Source organism: Rhinopithecus bieti, unplaced genomic scaffold, assembly GCF_001698545.2.
Source record: "Rhinopithecus bieti isolate Rb0 unplaced genomic scaffold, ASM169854v2 scaffold_21219, whole genome shotgun sequence".
Classification (NCBI taxonomy): Eukaryota; Metazoa; Chordata; class Mammalia; order Primates; family Cercopithecidae; genus Rhinopithecus; species Rhinopithecus bieti.
In genome coordinates, this window is record NW_016810186.1 from 555,952 (window position 1) to 580,740 (window position 24,789).

The 24,789-nt window shown below is 38.7% G+C and overlaps 1 protein-coding gene across 1 annotated transcript in view; it reads right to left on the minus strand.

Annotated features, from left to right (window-relative positions):
- Positions 1–24,789, minus strand: part of CPNE4 (copine 4) — a 659,177-nt gene that overhangs the window by 540,515 nt on the left and 93,873 nt on the right. The gene's annotated exons all lie outside the window — the stretch shown is intronic.

Below are 24,789 nucleotides of genomic sequence, written 5' to 3' on the forward strand. Positions count from 1 at the left end.
TGTAAGTCAACTGTCTCCTTGGCAAATTACACAGGAATACACTCACCAGTTAACTCCTGGCAGAACTCTGATAGAATATTGATGAGAACTGCCAGAGAAACAGTACTCTGCCTACCCTTCTCAGCCTAGCAGGTTCTCTACAGGCAAAAGAACTAAGTGTCTCAAAAAACTCCCAGGAATCAAGGACAGAGTCAGAGGAAGCCATTTTTACATAGTCATTTTTCTGATTGCAACTCTGCTTTCTGCGTTTTCCAGCAGCCCTGCCTTTTAAGTGAACCACCAGCGATCAAAGGCAGACCAAAATAACGCATTGTTTCTCTAGAGAAGAGAAGGTGAAGTCCTATCATTCTGAGGGTATTCTTGGGAGAAAGAGAAAGAAGAGCAAGAGAGAAACCACATTGCCCGCATTTTCTAAAAGTAAGACCTATAATTTTGCTCTTTTGAAAATCTTTTTAAAAAACACTTGCCTATTGAAAAAGGTCTAAGTAATGCTGAGGCATGTATTAATAACTTTATCTGTTCTGTTTCTATCACCTCTTCCTACTGCGATGTGCAATGGATGATCTACAGTGTTTCTGGTCATGCTGTTAGTATATATAGAAAGGGAGAAATTAACAGGTATCGAGCATCTTGTGAGTGAGGCACTGTTCTAGGAACCTTCAAGATGATATCATCAAACTCTCCCCGTAATGGAGGGTAAGAGTGTGGAAGGCTTCAAAAATTATCATTGTTCTTCCCCCTACCCCACATATCCATGCCTTTTGTAGTGTGCTTTGTGGTTCTTACCATTAAGTAAAATAGTCTATTTTTGCACCCACTTGAATCTGGGCTAGTATTGTGACTTGTTTTTGTTAATAGAATGCAGCAGAAGTCACATTCTGCCAGTTCTGAACATAAACCTGTAGGAGGTCTAGCATACTTCCATGTAGCCACCATGAGAAAAAGGCCAGGCCCTCTTTTGGGAAGATGAGTGAGAGATGGGCTACAGGTGAGCCATTGTGGCTGAAGCCCAAACCTGTGAGACAGCCCAGGCAAGATCAGGAAACCAAGCTCCAGTCAACCCTCAACTGGCCATAAACACGTGAGTGAGCCATGCCCAAAACAGCTGAGCCAGAGCAGAACTATGAACCAATAAGCGTTTGTTATTTTAAGCCACTGACTTTGGGAGGTGGTTTGTTATACAAACTAATTGATAGCTAATTGATACAATTGTAGCTAATTGATACAAGATGATAGTCTTATTTCTTTTTAAGATAGGATAAAATTAAGGCATAGAGAGATTAAACAATTTATCCAAGGAGGCACAGCTAATAAGTGGTGAAACTCAAGATTCAATCCAAGGACTAAATAAATCTAAGGTTTCTTCTTCTTCTACAACCTCTGCCAGTAGAATGGAAACAAGAAGAAAAACGAACACAACCAAATGTCATAGCTATTTAAATATGATAAAACTAAAATCACTTCCCCAGCTGTCTTCTGGATAGTATATAATGTGTGTGCATCTGTATATGTTTGTAAAGAATAATCTATTCAACGGAGAGAATGAGGTAGGTTAGAGAGAGCTATTTTTTAACTTCAGTAACATAGTCTAAATCAAATGCATTCATCTTGGTGTAAATCTGTAATTGGTTCATGATGACAACTGGATTGTTTTTGACAAACTAATTTGCTTCTCTCTTAAAAGCAAGGTCACTTGAGACAACCACTCAGCACTCCTTTTCTTTCTCCCTGTGAGGCTCTGTCTTGATCTTCCGTCTTTTGTTTGGAGTCTATCGTCAATCCTTTTCCCTTTTGTCTCCTTTGCTTATTCTCTGACTCTCTCTATCAAAACCTGTTTAATAACAGCTTAGTTAATCCCTGATGGCCTTATTTCCCCTGACTTGTACATTTTTGGTAACTTATATTCTGGTCTTGAATTTGTCTGTCCCTAGTTTGTTACTTTCAAATTGCCTTCCTTTGAATTAGCAATAAAGTGAATTAGATCATGCCATTTCTCTGCCTAATACCCTTCAATACTTTCCCATTGTTCCTAGGGTTGTTTGAACTCCTTAGCCTGGCCTGCAAAGTCCTACATGATCCAGTCCTTTCTATTTTTCCTCCTTGGTCTCATACTATGACCCTCTCTAGTTCCCCAACGTCTGTGCTCTAGCCAGGCAAATTTCTTTCCTCGTTTATTTTCTCTTTCCTTCTTCTTTTTTTTTTTTTTTTTTTTTTTTTTTTTTTTTTTAATTTGAGTCACTGGTGACAGGCTGGAGTACAGTAGTGCCATCATGACTCCCTGCAGCCTCGAGCTCCTGGGCTCAAGAAAGCTTCCTGTCTTAGCCTCCATGGGTGCTGGGACCACAGGCATGAGTCACCCTACCCAGCTCTTGCATTTGTTTCAGATATTTCAACCTCTGTTTCCAAGCCTTCCCACATGCTGTTTCCTCTCTGGGAATGCCCTTTATGTGCATGTACATGCACGTACATGCGCGCGCACGTGCGCGCGCACACACACACACACACAATTTTTGGCCGATTTTTTAAAGTATTTAAAGAAATGTCCCTTCTGCTGAAAGCTTCCCTTGAATCTCCTAAATGATAATATGCTCTTGCTATATGCCTACCAGTAGTCTATACTTATGCTACTATAGCATTTACCACCTTGTATTTGCTGCCTTAATTATCTGTATTCCTTAACTTACTACCTGTTTCATTTGCCATTCTATACCCGAGGCTAGAATGGAGCTTTGTACACAGTAGACTCTCAATAAATATTTGTTGAATTAATAAATAATATGTTGTTGTTATTCTTTTTTTTTTTTTTTATACTTTAAGTTCTAGGATACATGTGCATAACGTGCAGGTTTGTTACAGTTGTTGTTATTCTTGCATGTTTTAACCCCAAAAGGAATTTTCATAATTCTTAGTACTAGTATACAAGAAAGCAAGTTGGAATATTTTTGGTTATAAGGAACAATGAATGCAGACTAGCTTACACAATCAAGGAATGGTTGGCTCATGTAGCTAGAAGAATCCAGAGGCAAGATAATTATCAAAGGTGGTTTTATCCAGTAACTCTGGTTCTGTTTTCTCTGGCATACTGTGATATAGCTGCAACTGCTCAGGCTATACTTCCACAGGTCCAAGGGGTGAGAGAAAACACTCCCATCCAAAAACCCTAAGCAAAAGTTCCAAGGTTTGTTCTGATTAGATCACTTAGGCCACATGGCCCGTAAAGAGCCAGTACAGGGACCAAGGTAATATAATATGCTGATGGCTTGAGCTTCCCACTCCCCAAATAATTGGGTTGTGCAGGGAAGTATGGCTTATTGAATACAATTTGGAATATCATTAAAAAGAGAGATATGGATGCTGGCAACAGCTAATAATGAGTCTGCATGGTTTTCCATGACTACATTCATAGTGATTTACAGGGCATATGTTGTATATCCAGATATGCTGAGATGGTATGAGACAGAGGCAAGATACTACCTCTGCCCAATAAGAATGTAAGTTCCAGATGGCATAACTCTTCTTCTACCCATCATTTCAGATGCAAACAGAAGTTGATTTGGGATTCTGGAAGAGTGGAGAGGAGGAATTACTTGTATAGCTTTGCACATTTGAGGATTCAACATATTGATAACACTTAGTTTTAATGTATATGTATTTTTTAAATGCTGGAATTTTATGAAAATAACAGAAGACTTATTTGAGTATAACTGAACCCCCACTAGAAGATGAGATCTGTATGTGTTTTACTATATGACTAACTGCAGTGTAAAAAATATATACTCATAGTATCATGTTTGAGTTCCATTGCCTCTGCTATGATTTGACTGTCCCCTCCAAAACCCATGTTGAAATTTAATTACCAATGTATTGGGAGATGGGGCCTTTAAGAGGTGACTAGGTCATGAGAGTGGAGCCTTCATACAGGTATTAATTTTTTTGGAAGTGGATTAGTTACCTAGGACTGAGTTTCCTTTATCAGGAACCCTCTCCTGGGATAACTAACCCACTTTGACCCCATTTCTTTCTCTGTCTCACATACTTCTTTGCCTTTCCACCATATTATAATGCAGTAAAAAAGCCCTCACCAAATGCAGCCTCTGAATCTTGGACTTTCCAGCCTCCAGAACTGTCAGCCAAAGAAACTGCTGTTCTTTGAAAATAACTCAGTTTGTAGTCTTCTGTAATAGCAGAGGAAAATGGTCTAAGACAGCCTCCTTCCCAGCAACTGCAAAAATCCTAAGCAAAAGTTCCAGGTATGGAAGTAGGCATGACCACGTGAATTTTCTTCAGTGTAGTCTGGCCTGGATATGCTATCTTCTTCACTATATGGGTTCTAATGAGCATCTTTATTCTGTGATCATTCTCAGCATCATTCTGTGATGTAACAGTCCTCATAGCATAGCTGCCTTACCATGACTGGCAGAAAATTTTTATTCTCTTGATTAATAACCATTCAACGTTACATTTCTTAATGCAGAGGCTTTATTAACTATTTTTAAGAGCAGTTATTCAAACATGCTCTGCTAAATCCAAATGCTGTTGCTCATTGCCTTGAAAATGGCTTCTCTCTGTTTGACCTAGTTTTCCATTCCTATATTTCTCTAACTGGAAGTCTCTTTATTTCATCTATTCTGCATCAATGAAATAACATTTAACATTCTGCTCTTTCAGGACAGAAAGGGTAGCTCTCAGATTAGTCCTGAATTGAAAAAGTTATCTGCCTTAGGCAGAAACATGATTCTTTCTAAACTGACCACAGAAACATCCTCTCTGGCTTTATCATCTCAGAGATTTTACTATTCAACCCCGGACTACCAATATTAGCAAGGTTTTACAATTAAAGTCACCACAAGTAGGATAAAAAAAGATATTGGTCAGGTCATTTAAGAGTGTGGTTCAGACTACAGGTTTGTAGGAAGTGATTGAATACATCATAATACCTTTGCTTCTTACAGATACAAAATCAACTAGACATCAAACACCATTTGTATTTGCTAAGTACTCTCTCATCCATAAAAAACAAGGAACAGTAGTGCACAGACACTATAATTCACAGCCTCTAATTAAAATTGCCACAAGTAGCAAGTTTATTTATTTGAGGTTCATTTATTCTTCCTGAATGCTTCCTTTGGGGAATCATAGAAGAACTGAATCAAAAATAAATGTCGAACATTGTTCATTCACTCAACAAATATACACTGAGCACCTGCTATGTGTCAAGTACTCTGTTAGTCACTGAAGATATGAAGCCAAAAACAGACTGATATCTTCATGGGTGGCAGACAAGAAACAGCTCTAATAAAATATGGTGAAATTATGATAGAGAATTTGTAAGCTGCTATGGCTGCATAAGTCTGGGGGAGTTAACAGGGTCTAGGGAAAAGGAAAACAATCCTGTAGAGGTCATACTTAGACTCAAACATGAAGAGTTGGTAAGAGGCAGTCAGAAAAATAGGAGTAAGGGAGAAGGAAAGGGCAAAGGAAGGATTGTGTGCATAAAAATCCAGAAGTAGAGATGTTTGGGAAGAGAGAGGCCTGAGGAAGATTGAGGTGAGTCTGGAGATGGAGAGAGAGATTGATTGTTGACTCAGTGGCATAAGTTCAGTGGGAATCACGAGAGGGAAGAGACAGGAGGAAGGCAGGTCGTGGAAGAGTAGACATCAAGGAGTCATTAGAGATTTTTAAAAGAGGTCTGGTGTGACTTCATTTCCACCTTAGAAAACTCCCTCTAGCAGCTGGGTGGAGAACTGATTGATGACGAGCAAGACTGGAGGCAGGGATGGATAGTGATCTGGGTGAAAAATGGTGGTGGCCTAAACCCATGTGGTGACAGTAAGGATGGATGAACTGGGAGATTTCAGATATTCACAAGTCAAAAATCCATGTGACTTGGGGATCACTCAGGGTGAATTCAAAAATACCTAGACAGTTCAAATGTATAGCATTATTTTACTATGGGTTTTACTTAACTGTAGCAAATGCTGTTGGTATCCTCCCTTCCCAACCCTCAGCAAGCTTCCTCTGCCCAAATCTGAGATCACCTGTGGACAGTTGGCATACAGAGATAACTGCCTACATTTGTGTCACACAGCATGCTCTGGCGACCAGCATGGAGCAGGCCAAAATATGAAAAAGTCAATGCCACCAAGAGTGACTCTCAAACAAGGGTAAATGGAAATTATGTATAAATATTCCAGCTTCCTTGCCCTTCCATGGGACAACGCTAAGCTGTGTTCTAGATAGTCTCTCCAAGGTTGCTCACTGAGACTGAGCCCTTTGTGCCCATAGTGATCACCCACTCATTAAAAAATCTCTATTGGATTTCTGACCTTCCCTGGGGTCTACTGCCGTGTCCCCAACTTCTGCTTCCTGGGATCAACTTCCAAATAAATCACTTAACAAAAATCCTTGACTTAGGGTCAACTTTCAGGGGAATCCAAACTGAGCTTTATATTGTTTTTACATTTATGAGCTGAAAGAGAATGTTTTAAAGACACATTTTAAAGCCTTTAAATTTCATACTCACTTAACTGATGAAATTTTACTCTCTCACTTCTTCAACAGTATGATTTAGTCTTCCATCATATTAGTGTCAGATGATCACTTTTTAGTTTTAAAAGTGAAAAGGTCTTAAAATATCTTAAAGTGTATCTACAAATATTATTCTTTAAAAGTTCATTGTTCTGATGTTCTCTGCTATTATTACCAAACATAAGATCCCTAGAAAGCTGCCTAATTTCCTGATAGAAGTAGTACGAATATTATCAAGTGGTCATTTGCAGGAAGTTGATATTTAAAGCAATACATTTTATTAAAATTGAAATTATCCGTCACCTCAATTACAACTAACCAGAAACTTTATATATTAGAATTTCCTCCCATCTTTCAACTTCACTCCCATTGATGTTCATACCTAACCATGGGAAGAAAGGGACACAGTTTAGAATGGATACTAGAGAGACAGATGAGAAAGAAGGGAAAAAGGAAACAAGGCCAGAGAAGTCAGTATTAGAGGAAAAACTGGAAAGTGCATGTATTAGATTGCCAGGGATGCTATAACAGAGTGCCGCAGATTCAGGGGGTTTAAACAACAGAAAGATACTGCCGCAGTGTTCTGGAGACTACAAGTCTGAAATCAGGGTGTCAGCAGAGTTGGTTCCCTCTTGAGGACTGTGAGGGAAGAATCTGTTTCAGAACTCTTTCCCTGGCTTGTAGATGGCCGTCTTCTCCCTGTGTCTTCACATCATCTTCACTCTGTATGCATGTGTCTGTGCCCAACTTTCCTCTTCTTAGAAGAACAGCAATCATGTTGGATTACAGCCCAGCATAAATACCTCATTTTAACTCAATTACCTATCTCTAAATATAGTCACATTCTCACTGGGGGTTAGCACTTCAACATATGAGTTGTGGGAGGACACAACTGAGCCCATAACTTAAGAAGGACAAAATATTTCTAAGGGTGTGTTCTGAGCCCAGTAGGGTTTCCTTTAAAGCTTGGCACTTTCAACAATCTCAATGCTGATAATGTTTCTTCAGAGTGAATTAAGAACAAAATCCCCAATGCAAATGTTATTATGTACAGAGTAATATAATTATGGAAGCAATGAAACATATAATTAGGTCAGGTTTTTGTTTTTTTGGCTTTGCAATCTTTTCTGGCAAAGTTTTCTTTTTCTTTTTAATTAAATTTTAGGTTCAGGGTACATGTGAACCCTGTTCGGGTTTGTTACATAGGTGAACTCATGTCACAAGGGTTTGTTGTACAGATAATTTCATCACCCAGGTATTAAGCCAGTACCCAATAGTTATCTTTCTGCTCCTCTCCTTCCTCCCACCCCCACCCTCAAGTAGACCCCAGTGTCTGCTGTTTCCTTCTTTGTGTTCATGAGTTCTCATCATTTAACTCCCATTTATACGTTAGAACATGAGATATTTGGTTTTCTGTTCTTGTGTGTTATTTCGCTAAGTATAATAACCTCCAGCTCCATTCGTGTTCCCACAAAAGACACGATTTCATTCTTTTTTATGGCAGCATAGTATTTCATGGTATATATGTCTCACAATTTCTTTATCTGCCACTGATGGGCATTTAGGTTGATTCCATGTCTTTGCTATTGTGGATAGTGCTGGAATGAACATTTGCATGCATGTGTCTTTATGATAGAATGATTTATATTCTTCTGGGCATATGCCCAGTAATAGGATTGCTGGGTCAAATAGTTGTTCTGCTTTTAGCTCTTTGAGGAATCACCATACTGCTTTCCACAACGGTTCATCTAATTTACACTCCCACCAACAACATATAAGTGTTTCCTTTTTTCCACAACCTCAGCAGCATCTCTTACTTTTTGACTTTTTAATAGCAGTCACTCTGACTGGTGTGAGATGGTATCTCATTGTGGTTTTGATTTGCACTCTCTAATAATTAACCATGTTGAGCTTTTTTATATATACTCACTGGCCATATGTATGTCTTCTTTTGAAAAGTGTCTGTTCATGTCCTCTGCCCACTTTTTAATGGGGTTTTTTGTTTCTTGTAAACTTGAGTTGCTTATAGATGCTGGATATTAGACCTTTGTCAGATGCATAGTTTTCAAATATTTTCTCCCATTCTGTAGGTTGCCTGTTTACTCTATTGATAGCTCATTTCACTGTACAGAAGTTCTTAAGTTAAATTAGAATCAACTTGTCCATTTTTGCTTTTTTGCAATTGCTTTTAGGGTGTCTTTGTCATAAAATCTTTGCTCGTTCCTATGTCCAAGATGGTATTGCTTAGGTTGTCTTCCACAGTTTTTATAGTTTGGGGTTTTACCTGTAAGTCTTTAATCCATCTTGACTTGATTTTTCTATATGGTGTAAGAAAGGGGTCCACCTTCAACCTTCTGCATGTGGCTAGCCAGTTATCCCAGCACCATTTATTCATTAGGGAAGTCTTTCTTTGTCACTTGTTTTTGTCAGCTTTGTTGAAGATCAGATAGCGTTAAGTGTGTGACCTTATCTTTTGGCTCTTTATTCTGTTCCATTGATCTATATACCTGTTTTTGTACCAGTACCACGCTGTTTTGGTTACTGTAGCCCTGTAGTATAGTTTGAAGTTGGGTAACATGATGCCTCTAGCTTTTTTCTTTTTGCTTAGGATTGCCTTGGGTATTTGGGCTCTTTTTTGTTCCATATGAATTTTAAAATAGTTTTTCTGGTTCTGTGAAGAATGTCTTTGGTAGTTTGATAGGAATAGCACTGAATCTGTAAATTGCTTTGGTCAGTATGGCCGTTTTAATAATATTGATTCTTCTTGTCCATGAGCATGTCATGTTTTTCCATTTGTTTGTATCTTTTCTGATGTATTTGAGCAGTGTTTTATAATTCTCATTATAGAAATCTTTCACCTCCATGGTTAGCTGTATTCCTAGGTATTTTATTATTTTTGTGGCAATTGTGAATGGGATTGCATTTCTGATTTGGCTCTTGGCTTGGCTGTTGTTTGTGTACAGGAATGCTATCGATTTTTGTACATTAATTTTGTATCCTGAAACTTGAAGTTGTTTATCAGCTGAAGGATCTTTTGGGCTAAGGCTGACTTCTCAGAACCAGCCAGCCAGATCTAACCATCCCCAACAATAACGGGAATTTAACAGAGCACAACAACAACAACAACAAAAAAACCCAAAGTGCGTTTAGGGTGTGGAAGAAGGTACATTTAGAACAGAGGAAGACTCACTTTTCTCCTCAGAACTATAAATGAGGAATGAAATCTTCGGATACTGTTTTATTTTTATTTTAGAAAACAAAGGGTTTTCTAGATATAGAATCATGTTGTCTACAAACAGAGATAGTTTGACTTCCTCTCTTCCTATTTGGATTCCCTTTATTTCTTTCTCTTGCCTGATGGCTCTGGCTAGGACTTCCAATTATATTGAATAGGAGTCATGAGAGAGGGCATCCTTGTCTTGTGCTGGTTTTCAAGGGGAATGCATCTAGCTTTTGCCCATTCAGTATAATGTTGTCTGTGAGTTGGTCATAGATGGCTCTTATTACTTTGACGTATGTTCCTTCATTACCTAGTTTATTTAGTAGAAAACATATAATTTGTATAGAATCAAGTTTTGAAAGCAAATGGGTTTATCTGGTGATCCACTGGCTAATCAGAAGTCTAATTAGGTATGGTCCACCTTTCATTACACATTGTATTAATGAAAGTGTCTATTTACTGTGGCTTGTTATTACCTGTGAACAATGGGTTCTTCCCAAGATTTCCAGATCGCTCCTGCAGGAAAGGCAATAATGGCTACACAGAGTGAGAGCATTTTCTGCACATTTGGCTCAAATTCATAATCCCACAAATGGAGTGGCAGTCACGTTTCTGCTGTAACTTGTCTCTAATTGTCTCTGCAGCCATAGGCTGCATGCCATGCCACCTCATCCATTCCTCTTTGGGCTTTTCAAGCTATCTCTCTCACTCAGTGGAGGTAATCATGGCCATAACATACTGGGGGGCACTTTTCAAGCTGGCATTCAAGTTGAGCATTGGGTTCTAATTCAGACACACCCCTGTCGTCCCCCACAGTCCCCTTTCAGTCCAGTTCTCTGCGTGACTCTTCCTTTTCCTAATGCGTAGCTGGGGGCAAACAAAAATATTATGCCTACTGCAATCATCTAAAATGAAATGTCTCAGCCTCATGTACCTTCATTTTATTAATAAGTATTCATTATTACCGGGCCTTGTCAAGAGCTCTTGCTGGGAGAATAATTAGTTTAGTATATAATCACTTTTGATGACTTCCTGGATTTCACACAAATTCAATTTTAATGGACAGTATAATCTTTTTATAGTGATGTGTCAGAAAACAAATATTTTACCACCTGCCAACCATCTGATCTCACTTCATAATCTTTATGTTAAAGGAGATCATGTTATAAGGTGGAAAAAGCATCCATGAAGTGTAAGATGTTCCCAGACTCATTTCCTCATTGAGCAAAGTGGTGTCTACCATATTAGCTCAGATTGGGTGGCCATATCTGCAGATCACAAAGGACAATGGGGGTAGGGTAGGCAGCTGGGGAGAAACAAAGAAGAAACTACCATTTCCCAGCACCCAAGTAGAGTTAGATGCTAAAGGGGATGCTTTGAATGCACATGTCATCTCATTTAATCCTCCCCGTAAGTCTGTATAATAAGGGATACCATTCCCCTTTACAGATAAGGAATCTGAATCCTAAAGAGGTTTAAGAACTTGGCCAAAATCACTTATGCATGTGGAGTTTTCCCCTAAATAGGCTGAGCCTATTTAGGGGAAAAAAAAGCCTTATGGTTTTTCTACTATACCCTTTTGATTTTAAGCCATTTTTACTGTTCCATGTGGATATCCCCAAAGGCAGAAAAGCTTTTCCTGGACGAACTTTCAGTCAGAACATTTCCTAGCATCTGGGCAGAACCCCAGAGGACTATATCAAAACACTAGTGTTAAACAACCTTACCTTCCGTCAATCCAATTTTTATAACATATCATTAAACTGTCACTGTTGCTACAAACACCTGTGTAGAAGCACCTCTAAAATGAATAAAAACAATAATTTGTAACAAGAGAAGTGTTCTGGCAGGTAAAAGGGCAGGTCACAGGTTTTCCTCTTCCCAAGACATAACCATAATAATAACAGTAAGAACACCTTATTAAAAAGTTAAAAGAACTACCTACAACCAACATTTATTATATAAACTTATAAAAATGGTAGCTGAGCCAAGGAATAGAGAAGATAATTCTGGTGCAGCTTAGCAGAATAAGTGCTGAAGAAAGAAATCAGCAAACGTGAGTACTATCACTAACAGCCCCCAGGTGAGCACAATCAGCAACATTGGGGAAGGCGTAGAAATGCTCTCAACATGTGTACCTATCACCACAGCAACCCTGAGGAATGGGAGGAATTCCTAGCACTTCGTGCTCCCCACTTGGACATCCCCAGGCTGAGAGAAGCAAGAAGAAGGAAGTCAAAGTGGTCAGAACCACCCAGATATAACCATCCCCAATAATAATAGGTATTTAACAGAGCATGAAAGAAGAAACCCAAAAACATGCTTTTAGGGTGTGGAATGGGGTACACTTAGAACAGAGGAAGACTCACTTCTCCCCTCAGAACTATGAATGAGAAATGAAGTTTTCTGATACTGTTTTATTTTTCTTCTACTGCTAGGAATAGAAATGGCTATGAGGGAAAGACAGGTGAGTAGAAATGGCAATGTGAAACAACCAGGATGATGTAAGTAAGAGCCACACTGACTTGGAGGATGTATTTAAAGTAAGATGATATACTTGCCCTGTCTCCCCTCCACAAGAATAGAAAACAGCTCCAGCCAAGGGCAATGAGTCCTGATTTGTTGCTAAATGCCAAGTTTGTCAAATGTCTTGTTTTGACAAAACATATGACAAAGTCTTAAAGAGAAGTTCCGGGTCCTTCTAAGGCCACATATTGCCCAAGCAGAACCCTCCAAAATCTCTCTCACTGCTATTTTTTTTTAATAAGTAGAACTCAATGTGCACACCTCGAAGCAGCTCAGAAAAGGTAGACAAAGAAATCACTGATAGAGTAAGAAAAGAGTCAAGGAGAATCAGTCCACATTACTAGAACAAAAGGAAACTCTGGGTAGAGTTGCCCGGAAGATGAAGAGTAAGAGTATGGTATTAAGAGACTACACTACAGCCAAATGAGAGAACGAGACAGAAGATAGAGGGAAATGCCAAAAAATGTTTAAAAAAAAAAAACTAACTTGGAAAAAATTCTCCAACAGTACTTCATGCAATAGTCTTTCTATAGGTTTCTATAGAAAATGAAATCAGTAAAATAAGACCACAAACAAAAGATTTTTTTTTAATTGGATGAGAGGAAAATTGAGATTGCAAAGATAAGGAAACAAGCTAAGGACAAAAACAACCCATCATGGAACAAGGAGTATAATAGACACAGCTGAAAACAATTACAAATATATAAGGAAGACTTAATCACAGTGAACACAGAGTGAAAAAAGATAAACAGCCCAGAACAATAAGAAAAAAAGATTAACAGATGCAAAGAGCAAAAGAAAAAAAATGGCCCAACATAAGGCATATTATTGTTCCAGAAATAGAAAATGCAATAAATAGGACAGAAAGTGTATTAAAAGTTATAGTAGAAGAGATTCTCCTTGAAATAAAGAAAATTACATACTGAAAAGACACAAAATGTTCTAGGAGAAATTAATAATTGTGAAAGAATTATTAAAATAATACATTATTGAACTCTGAGGCTAAAAACAATTCTTCAGGTATCTAGTAGAGAAAAAAGCAAGTCATCAGAAAGAAAAATAGAGGCTGACTTCAGAATCTTCACAGCAAAATTTAATGACAGAAATCAATGATCAATGTCTACAAAGTTGTGAGTTCAAGAAACCCTGACCCAAGACTACCTTGAAAACCAAGGTGTTCTGCAAGTGTAGAGAAAAAAAAAGTCATTTTGACCATGAAAGAGTTAAAGAATTATAACATCTGAGGGCCTTTATTGAAATAAACTGCCTCGATTTTTTGATATCTCTTAGGATGAGCCTATGAAACATTTTTACGAAATAGTAACATCACTGATAACACCAATAATAAACTGTTAAGTTCAGAAACACAATTTATCAACCTAGATTTTAGTTTCTCAGAATGACCTCCAAGAAATGTGTTTTGAAGGTTGGCATAGTCTTCAATTATGTCAGCATCTGAAATTAGTGATTTAGCTCAAACACCCTTCGGCTCCCCTATTAACTCTGAAGGAAGATTTTGCCAATGAATGCATCTATTTCCTTGCAGAGAAACAGTATTTCAGCCCTACTACCTCTTGTTACAAATCCCATATGTTTACTGCCTGCTGCATGAAATCATGCCTTTTTTTTAATGATCCTGGACTTGGCTCTTCCAACTTCTTAGAAGATTTTGGTGAACAAATTCATATTAAGATTTTTCCATATCGTTTGAGATTTTGTAACTTCCATTCTTATCCTGTCTCAAACTTACAAAGGATGCTTCATGAGTTTTCTCACTCCTTGTCCTGAGATCCCAGTTCCCCCTTATTCATTTTAATTATCCTTCTCTGAGTATGTTTTTATAATACCTTATATTGTTGTACACATTTAGCTGTTAAATAAAGGAAAACCTCCCACAGGGCCCATTAATATTTCATTGGTGGCTCCAGAGCAGGAAATGAGAAAAAACAAAAATAAAACATTTTCAACCATGAGCTGTCAAATGATATCTCAACTTCATAATCACCTTCCATTAGTAAAGAAAATATGGACAATGTAACCACCACTGAAATGGGATTAAAGAAAAGCACCAACAGCATCTAGTCACTGTACACCAAACCCAGTGAGTAGAAGCTTGCAATAGAGTCTGATAACTGGATTGGAACTCCTTGGGGCAGGGGAATGAGTGGAGAGAAATGAATAAGTGAATGGATGAAGCACTGGGGTTACTAAAGGATTAGTAAAGCCAATGCCCAATCAGAGCAACCTTAAAAATACAAAAGGAGGATTTATAATGTGATCATGAGATGGTTCCAAATTTGACCACTCAGTTGTGAAACAGGATAAGGTATGACACCATCATCAATATATATGACTCTAACTCCTGATATGCTGTGGATCCTCCCAACTCTGAAATTTTCTTCTGAGTCTTTGATTCTGTATCCCTCCCTGTTCCTCGAAAACAGGATGTCAGAGAAAATGTTCTGCCAGGAACTTTGGCTGTCTCCCTTAGCTGTGTTCTTCACTCAGCCAGTTGCTAGCAGTCATCATCACTTAAAAGACCTCAAGCTGCTCTCTGCTGGGCATTGGTTCCCACCAAGAAGCAGGAGGATGAAAGCTGTATCTGAGAGAGTGAACTATTTTTGTTGTCAGTCTTTCTGAAGTCTGATACAATGTTCCTTATTGTCCCTTTTCTTCTGGACCTGAACTTTCTGAACTTCACAAGGCAGTCAGTCTTCCAAAATTATCTTTACCTATTTCCTATGCTGCTCTGAGCAAGAAGAGTTGACTTTGTTCTTTGCATATACCTCTAGCATCTCAGCTTTGCCTGTTGACCCTGTCTCCTATTATTGTTTGATTCTAGAAGCTTCATTATGACTTTTTCTAATTGATGTAACCAGGCAGGTTACAAATGGAGACCTGTAGCCCTCTACTGTCTTCTTTGACATCTTATGAATGTCACCATTTTCACAGAATTTTTCTTCCTAAGTTCATTTCCTACTGAGTCTGCCAACGTTGATGAACCAAAGGAGGTGTAAATAGTATTTTAATATGGTATTTACTAAGTTTTCTAAGTAAGAGCAGCAAGTTGCATACTGCATTTGGAACCAAAAGACCTGGATCCTAGTACTGTTTGTCACTGCTAAGTAGTTGTATCACCTTAAGTATACAGGTAGAGCTTGAGTATAACCAAATAGTCTTTAGCTTTCATATCTGTTGAATGCAAACAAGAGTACTGAAGCCATGCTCTCACAGGACAGTGAAGAAGTAAAGCAAGACAATGAATGCAGAGTGCTTCAGTATCCGAAAATTCCTCTGGAAATAAAAAATTTATGTTGTGGTAGCAGACTGAAGAACACTTTGTTAGTAACTCTATTCTCCCCCTTTCTGCATTTAGACTCTTTTATATTAAAGAAAGGAAGTTGGGAGTGAAACAGGTAGAGGGAAAGGCCTTGCGACTTTACTTTGAATAACAAGAATTTTATTCATTTAACCTTAATTGAGCACCTATTGTGTCTTAGTCTGTTCAGGCTGCTATAACAAATTACCATAGACTGGGTGGCTTATAAACAGCAGAAATTTATTTCTCATATAGAGACTGGAATGCCATAAATCAAAGCATCAGCAGATTTGGTGTCTGGCGAGAGAACCCATTTCCTAGTTCATAGATGGCTGTCTTCTTGCTATGTCCTTACATGGTAGAAGAGATAAGGAAGATCTCTGGGGTCTCTCCTATAAGGGCACTAATTTCATTCATAAGGGCCCTTCCCTCATGACCTCATCATCTCTCAAAGGCCCCACCACCAAATATCATCACATTAGGGGTTAGGGTTTCAACAAATAAATTTTGGTGGTACATAAACATTTAGTCTATAGTATATTATGTATGTATTGCTATGTGCAGTAGATTCACATCTGATTTTTACTTTGATCCTCTCTCAAAACATGGAAAATTCAATGAAAGATGCAGATGAGAAAAGAGATAAGTACAATAGAGTATGATAAGCATCATGATCAAACTATGAATAGGACATTATTGGAAGCACAGACCTAACCTGAAAGGTAGACTGAAAAAACTTCTTAGAGGGGTTAACCCTGAGGCAAGTCTTCTTTACCAGCAGCAACCCCAGTGTGCATCTACTTTCCCAGTATAATTATTAGTACAGCCCCCTATGACTATCAAGAATGTCATTGTTTGAATGGTATTATGGTCATGGGTATATACTTTTCCTTGTCCTGTACAGAGAGAAGATGGGGTAGTGCGATAATTCCAAGACTCTTTTGATAGTTACAGATTTTATTTATGAAATAAATTTCTATTGACTACCTATTCTGTCGAACCTATATAAAGCACCTACAACAGGACCAGATAATACATGCATCCTCCACTCTTTCATTCCCACAGCAGGCATCATTAATTGATTATAGCAGTGTCCCTTACTGAGCCAACTCAAACACAAACCCACCTTTTTCCTCAGCATACTGCTCTAGGCAGCCACTACCAATTGTATCAAGGTGAAATCTCTTTGTCCTCCCAACTTAGAGTGTAAATAAAGCATGGGTCCTTCTCACCTAGCTGGGAAGAACAAGTTGCAATATATATAATTCTAAAGTAAATCTGCCTGTGATAAGTAGTGCAAACAACAGATATGATAAGAGTTCTTATTAGAAAATTTTCATTTCCAAGCCTCCCATAGAATAATAGCTTTATTTCCCTTAAGAAAAACACAAGAACTTGCCAATTGGATACATTGTCTAGTGTTTCATAGTATCCTTTTTTAGAATTTGAGATTGAAAAATGTCACCTTAGTGATGACAGAATAATTGAGTTTAAAGATTTGACCAGTCAATAAGAATATCCCAAAGACATGTTGTGCAAAGAGCACTGAAGATTTGCAAAAAGAAACAAAAGAAGTAAAATAAAAGAAAATGACAATAAGCTCATGCATTTTTACCATCAATATTTTGGTCCCCCATTAGCTGACAGACACACAACATCTGAGCTGACTGAAGGCTGAAGTCAGCTCCTCATTCCTGGCTTTGACCGGGTGTCGTCTTGCAGTACACAAAAAAGCATGAGTCCACACAGCAGCCCTGCAAAGGAATCTATAGCAGTTATAGAATGAAAAGAAGAATGTAATTGACCCTCTATTATGAAAGGATTATAAGTTTATCTATAACATTATTTTACCCCTGACCTGACATATCTGTGTTGCTCATTTAGATTGTATCTAATGTAGCAATATGGGATAGCTTACTGTGTTGGGGCTCAGAACATGATATACAAAAATATGGCACCTTGACATACTGAGAAAGTCTCTCTGACCTTCTCCTGCCATCCTGTCTCCCACCCCTCTTTCTTCCCCAAAATGAGCCGTAGAAACCAGAATTCCTCTTCCACAAGATGGATAATAGAAGTTAGAACACCTCTTCCCAAGCAACCCATACATAAAACCTAGTAGGGTCACTCTCTCCCTTCTGCCTTGAAGAACCTTATTCCAGAGAGATCCTGCCTCATAGTGGGGTGGGGTTGGGGGAGGGGGAAAATGCTCCAGAGACAGGCCAAGAAGAATCTGAAGAGTCAGGCCTTGCTGTGTTTCCCTCTTCAGTCTATCACCATTAGATCATGTCCCTTTGTCCAATCACATGTTTCCATGGCTCCCCATTCTTCACCAAACCTGAGCCTAAAGATAGACAGTCTTCCCTGGGTCTCTGGGTGTTCATTGCTGAAGGGTCCCATGTCATATAAAACTTAGAGTAAACAAATGTGTTATGCTTTTCTCTTGTTAACATGCCTTTTGTTATAGGAGTGTTGGCCGTGATGGATGAGGGAAAGTATCACACCTTTCTGCCCCTACAATGGTCAAGAAGCGCATATCAAGGCTTTGAGACTCTCCTTCAGACTTGTGGCTTACACAAAATAGCTCTCTCAAGTGTGAAGTGGTAAGTGTGGAAAAGGTGTCAGCATTTGTTAATTGCCTTACCCAAGTATTCTACCCTACACACACACACACACACACACACACACACACACACACACAGCAGCTGCCTCTGGCAGACCTTCTGGAAATTATGTGTCAATAAATTTTCAAACAGAACTGCCAGAGCCTCTATTCTTTCCTGCAAAGTTCAGCACCCACACTGCTCCTCTCCTCAGTGTCCCTTGCAGTGTTTCTGAGGGTTGCCATAGAGTTTAACCTGTCCCATGGTAATCTCATTTTATGATCAAGTTTCCAGCTTCTACTGAGTCCTCAGTCTCCACTTTGCCGCTTACCCCTGTAACTGCTCTGTTCTTCCTGCACATCCTTAGGCCTTTGGGAATCCACTCTTGTTCTTCACACAAAGCACCATAAACATAGTGTCTGTGTAACCAAACATTACTTGGGGTTCAAAGCAACAGGATGGAGACCATAATAACTTAAGAAACCCTCTTAATGTTGAAAAGTAAGATGTTTTTGCTCTGAAATGCATTCTTCCCTCTCACAGTCTCTTGTTGGCTGTGTTCCCTGGTTAGGCACTGGCTCCCTGCCAGTTTAGGGGCCTCTAGTTAGTCCTCTGTAGCATCCTCTCACCTGTCTCTCTTCTAGCTCCCTTGCCTCTCACATGCCCAATTACTTCCTAGGCAGTCCTTAGAAATTCAGAATGTTCTTCAACGTATCAGGTTTATTATGCAGAAGAACTCTGCTGTTTCCTATCTACCATCCTCTCTTTTGAGATGGTGCCCTAGGAGAAAGGGAGCTCAATTTTTACCCTCAAAGAGATCATCAAGATAGATTCCTAATTCTCCACCTCCTTTGATGTAAAATAAAATCCAATCCTCCTTAGCCTGCAGAAGGGGCTACATTCAATTTTCTATGTTTTAAAATGGTAATTTTCTTTCTGTTGTGCAAAAGAAAACAGATATAAATTTATTTCACTATTTATATAACATGCTTCCATTCTCTACACATTGTGATTCAGGGAATTATCAGAAAGAGAAGCATTAAAAAAAATCTACAGTTTAATGGAGCAGTACTACACATACCTGAAAATAGCTGCATGTTTCTTATGCCACAAATATGCATTTCTGCGTAGGGATTTTTTTAACCTCTTTATCAATGTGATTGTTTTTTTCTGTTCTCTTGCAATTTAAAAAAAACGGAGTCTCAATTTTACCAGTATGTAAAGAAAACAGTATGAAAAACTGGCACATAGAGCTGTAATTTGGAACCGGGTGTTGTCCTTAGATTGCTGTAGGTGTGTTGGGGGAGGTGTGTTTGGCTTTGCATCGTGATCTGAAGCTAGAGCAAGAAAAGGATAAAATTAGGACATGTTTCTTCCTTTGTAAAATGGAGGATTTCCAGATTCCACCACCTAATCTTTAGCCCACCCCTTTCCTGTTTCACCATCAGCCCCATCTTCACCCTTACTCCCCAAACCCAGCAAAACAGAATAAGCCCTGTGCAGAATTTCCAGAAACATTGCAGCCTACTTCTGGGGAACAGTCTTAACCAATCTAAATGAGAGAGACCTAACAATGCAGATGAAACAGAGACAAGGTTCTAGTTGACTTGAACTGTAGCATCAGATCACTGGGAATAGGAACAATATTTTGAAGACTTTTTGAAACTCAGGATTTCTGAGTTGTGGTGTGTCACTATGGGTACAATGAAGAATGGAATAGACTTGGGGCTGAAGGACTTTTTTTCCCTGTCTTCTCCACTCATTAGGTAGGTAATACATTTTAGCTAGCCCATACCCATTTGCTACTTGCCAAGTTCTGTGCTGTTTTGCTTGTATTATATCATTCATCCTTTATAATGAACCCATGAGATAGGTATTGTTAGGTACTATTATTATCTCTATTAGCTTGAAGACAATTGCATACATATCCAAGTGACTTTGAAACACTCTAAACCTAAATAGTAGTTGTGGATGGAGGGAGTTGTCCAGGGAAAATTCACCAAGGGAAGCCTGAAGTGGGAAGGAAGACATGGAGAAGAATTGACATTTAGTGAGTACTTACTTCATCTCGGGCAACTGTTAAAAATTTTCTCCCTTTATTCTACAAGATCCCAAATGGTTATTATTATCAACATTTTATAGGTGAAGAAGCTGCTGAGGTCTTAACCACGTTGGCTGTGAAAAATAGTTTGTGGGTTTGAATCAAAATCTGTCTGATGCCATTGTACCAAATGTCTGGAAATAGAGCTGAAGAGCAGCCATAATTCAACATCTAGTGTTCCCAGGTTCTATTTTAGACAAGATCCAATATTTGCCTGTTGAAAAGTCAAAGAATTTTGAAACTACTTCTAGATACACATACTTAGTTTAAACTATACAGATCTAAACTAATAAACATCCCAGTCAGTGCCTTATACACATAATACCTTGATTCCAGTTTCCTGGACCACCAGAGAGCTGGCTGAGTCTATTCTGTTTCTCTGACTCCTGCCTCTATTGGAATAAATAGAACATCACAAAAACTCAGCGATGGGACCTCACTCTTCTCAACCACCCTCATAAGATAATAGCATAAAGTTACAGAGGTGGGATCAGAGCTAAGGGATCAGAAAGTCTGCACAAAGATGACAGCAGAGCCTTGCCATCTGAAGTCCTATCCCTGATTTCTACTCCCAGATGACCCCTTCTGTGGGGGTGTCCTTGTTCTCCTCTCCCTTTGGACTTGCCAGTCATCATTAACTCCTAAGTCAACATGTAGACACCAGCTTGTAAGGTACCAAAACTACTTTCCCAGGTGGTGTTATAAATAGCTGTGGGAGAAACAACCAGGTTTTTTTTTTTTCACTACGTGGTTGAAAAAAAGCATAGCTCTGAGATTTGGGAGAAGAGATGTCTGTGTATATGTGCATATATGTGTATGATTGTGTGCATATTTATGTGTATGCATGCCTGTGGATATGCACTTTGGTCCCTTGAATTTCTGCTCTGTTTTGAACAGATCTCAGGATTCACTTAGCAGATGGTCTGCCAAGAGGCTGATAGAGCCTAACTTCCCACATTAAATGTTTGTGGAGCTGCTGACGAGGGGTGGGGGCAGGGATAAGATGGTCAACTCACAAAACCCCAGAAAATAATCAAGTCCTTTTTATTTGAAATATCAAATATTTATTTGTAGTGCTTTATAGTTTACAAAATGTTTTCACATTCACCAACACATTTGATCTTCTCAATCACCTTTTGATATATACATTTATTTCAATTTTATACATAAGGCAAATGAGACTCGGGGAGGAGAAAAAGATGACTCAAGCTCATATAGTTCCTATGTATAAAAGAGAGGGTCTCCTCACCTGACAATTGTCTCACTTCAGGTTTTACCATCTCACCAGATTACTTACTACTCTCTTTCCAAGAAGCACAATGAGACTAATGAAAGGGACGTACAGTTATCCTTCATAAGACTCTTCCTCTTCCAAAGCTTTCAATACATACTTCTAAAAATAGAATAAGATGGCATTCTTCACATGCAGCAACATTTTTTCCTTTGCTCTCAAACCAATTTTTTAATACAAAGGACACCTATAAGAGAATATATGTATAGAAGCAGAACAGTACAAAATATAACAGGCCCATTTGTCAAAGGTTTTAGGAATGCATTTCTCCCCAGTCAGGGTACAGCAGGAAGTTAAATGTTTGTGGATGAAAAACTCTAAGACAACCCTTCTACCAATGCATGAAACTTTACACTGATTCTTACATGCATGTGAGTGGTGAAGATTAGAAAACAGACTGTGGATGTGTCGAGTGTTTTATTAGTCTCAATGAATGCTAATGAAGCCTCATGAAGTAATAATAAACTGAGACAGAGCATCTGGTGAGCAAGACGTGGTTGATATGGTACTGGGAGAGTAGTGGAGAAGGAGTCAAGTGTGGAGAAAGGGCTGAGAAAAGAATTGGACTTGACTGCTTTCCTCAGCTCTTCCTCTATATCACGGGCTTGTAGGGAGACAGGTGTTCCCACTGTGTCATTAAGTCATGCCAGGATATAGCTGTATTAGTGCCCATGAAAACATGTACTCTCTCCAAGGAACAATGAGCAAATAATTGCTGTTTTGAGGGCTTCAACAAATTTTTAAGGAAGGTACATGAGATAACACAGAGGATCCAGCTGGTAAAATCAGACTAACATGAATCAGAGGTCTTACTCAGTATTAATCAAGCTTTACTAACTCCAAAAATTTACATAATCATGAGGCACAGACAAAGCAAGGAGAGGCCTGGTACCTCCAATGCTGCCCTCAAAGTCTTTTCTTGCCACATCAGGCTAACACTCCAGGCTCAGATTTACCTATGAGTCTCTAAGCAATGTGCACAATTTACATAACTTATAGAACAAGTCATCTATGCTTAGATAGTGACAAGCTTACCTACCACTTTCCAGGGAGCCAAGATCCATAAATATGTGGATCCAGGTTTACGATAAGAATTCTAGAATCCTGCTAAAAGCTTTCTATTGACAGGGACTAAGCTTATTTTCCAAGAAGTCCATAATTAGCATATTTACCAGAAGATTTGACTGGGTCTCTTGTCTTCTTTCTTTTCTGGAGCATTGCACCAATAAAGAGAAAGATTGGATGCAAGCCTCCTCCTACTAACTCTTCCCTTCCTGGCATATGACTGCACGTAAGATGGCTGTGAATGGCCCTTTTAGTTGACTTTGACTTAGTTCTGGTGATTTGGAACCCTAAAGCATTTCCCAGTTTGTCTCCAAATTCTAGCCAGTGTTAGAGTTGGAGGTGGAAGATTAACTTAGGAACTGATGATTCATTATTTCGATGGTTCTTTTCACTCAGTAACCATTTTTATTTGTGTAATCCTTTCTTTCTCTCTACAAAGAATATCCAACAGAATTATACCAACTAATGCAAAACAATCCCAGAAGCAGGTAAGGCAGGTATGATATGAATGGGAAAACAGGATCAGTTTCAGCCAACAACCAGTGGAACTAGAATTCAAGCCCAGCTCTGTTTGGTCCCCAAAGTCCATGATCTGTTCACTGCATGATATCACTGGTGCTTTAAACAGTAGACAGGTTTTGACCAGGGTAGAGTGAAAAGTATGTTTCCATGTTTCTTAAACTGAGTTTCTTAAACTCAGAGTTGTTTTCCCCAAGCTCTACTTGCACAAAACTTTTCTAACTTGTTATGAACGTAATAAATGCTAAGTGTGCTGTGATGGAAGACTGCTCTGGCCTCATAAATCACTTCTTTAAGAACACCCAAGTGCAAAAAAGATGGATGGGCTCTCCCCACAGCCCTCATCTGCCTCCTTCCTGACAGATATGATGTTAGTAAGGGGAGTTTGATGCACTTTCCTTCTCAGGCCTCTTATTTCATCTTCCTCAATAGGAGGTTGATGATTGGCTTCTGAAAAATGAAGAGAAAAGGTAAAGTAAAGGGATGAATGAAAAATTGTCATAAGTTAGTCTATACATACAAAAGATAGGATGCTGTGCTGATACTAAACATGGCCAAAACCATAAATTGCATTATCTATGCTGTCTTCCTGGTCTAGTGTCAGGCCTGCCTTGTCCCAATTCAAGTACAACTGCTTCACCCCACAGCAGGGCCCTTTTGATTCCTCAACTGCCAGCTTGTCCTAAGGCCAAGTCAGTTCTGAACTGGGAGATTATCTAGAGCTCTTTCTTATCCATTATCTATAAGAGCTTTTACCCATCATTCCATTACCCAACTTTGTTATCTGGGTTTTAAAGCAGCTCTGGCCATGAACTCTGTTATAGAACTCATCTTTTCCTTTTTTAATATATATGGAATTTCAACTTTTATTTTAGATTCAGGAAGTACATGTGCCGGTTTGTTACATGGGTATATCATGGGATGCTGAGGTTTAAGATATGATTGTTCACATCACCCAGGCAGTGAACATACTACTCTACAGTTTTTCAACCCTTGCTCCCTTCTTTTCCTTCCTGCTTTAGTGGTCCCCAGTATCTATTGTTGCCATCATTATGTCCATGAGTATCCAGTGTTTAGCTCCCACTTGTAAGTGAGAACCTGCACTAATTTGCTTAGGATAATGGCCTCCAGTTACATCCATGTTGCTGCAAAGAACATGATCTCATTCTTTTTTATGCTGTGTAGTACTTCATGATGTATATGTACCATATTTTCTTTATTCAATCCACCATAAATGGGCACCTAGGTTGATTCCCTGATGTTTTTATTATGATAGTACGGCAATGAACATATAAATGCATGTGTCTTTTTGGTAGAACAATTTATTTTCCTTTGGGTATATACCCAGTAATAGGACTGCTGGGTTGAATGGCAGTTCTATTTTTAGTTTTTTGAGAAATCTCCAGTGGCTTTCCACAGGGGCTAAACGAATTTGCATTCCCACCAACAGTGTATGAGCATCCCCTTTTCTCTATAACCTCATCAATTATTTTTTGACCTTTTAATAATAGCCATTCTGACTGTTGTGAGATGGTGTCTCATTTGATTTGCATCTCTCTGACAATTAGCAATGTTGAGCATGTTTTCATGTGTTTGTTGGCCATTTATACACCTTAT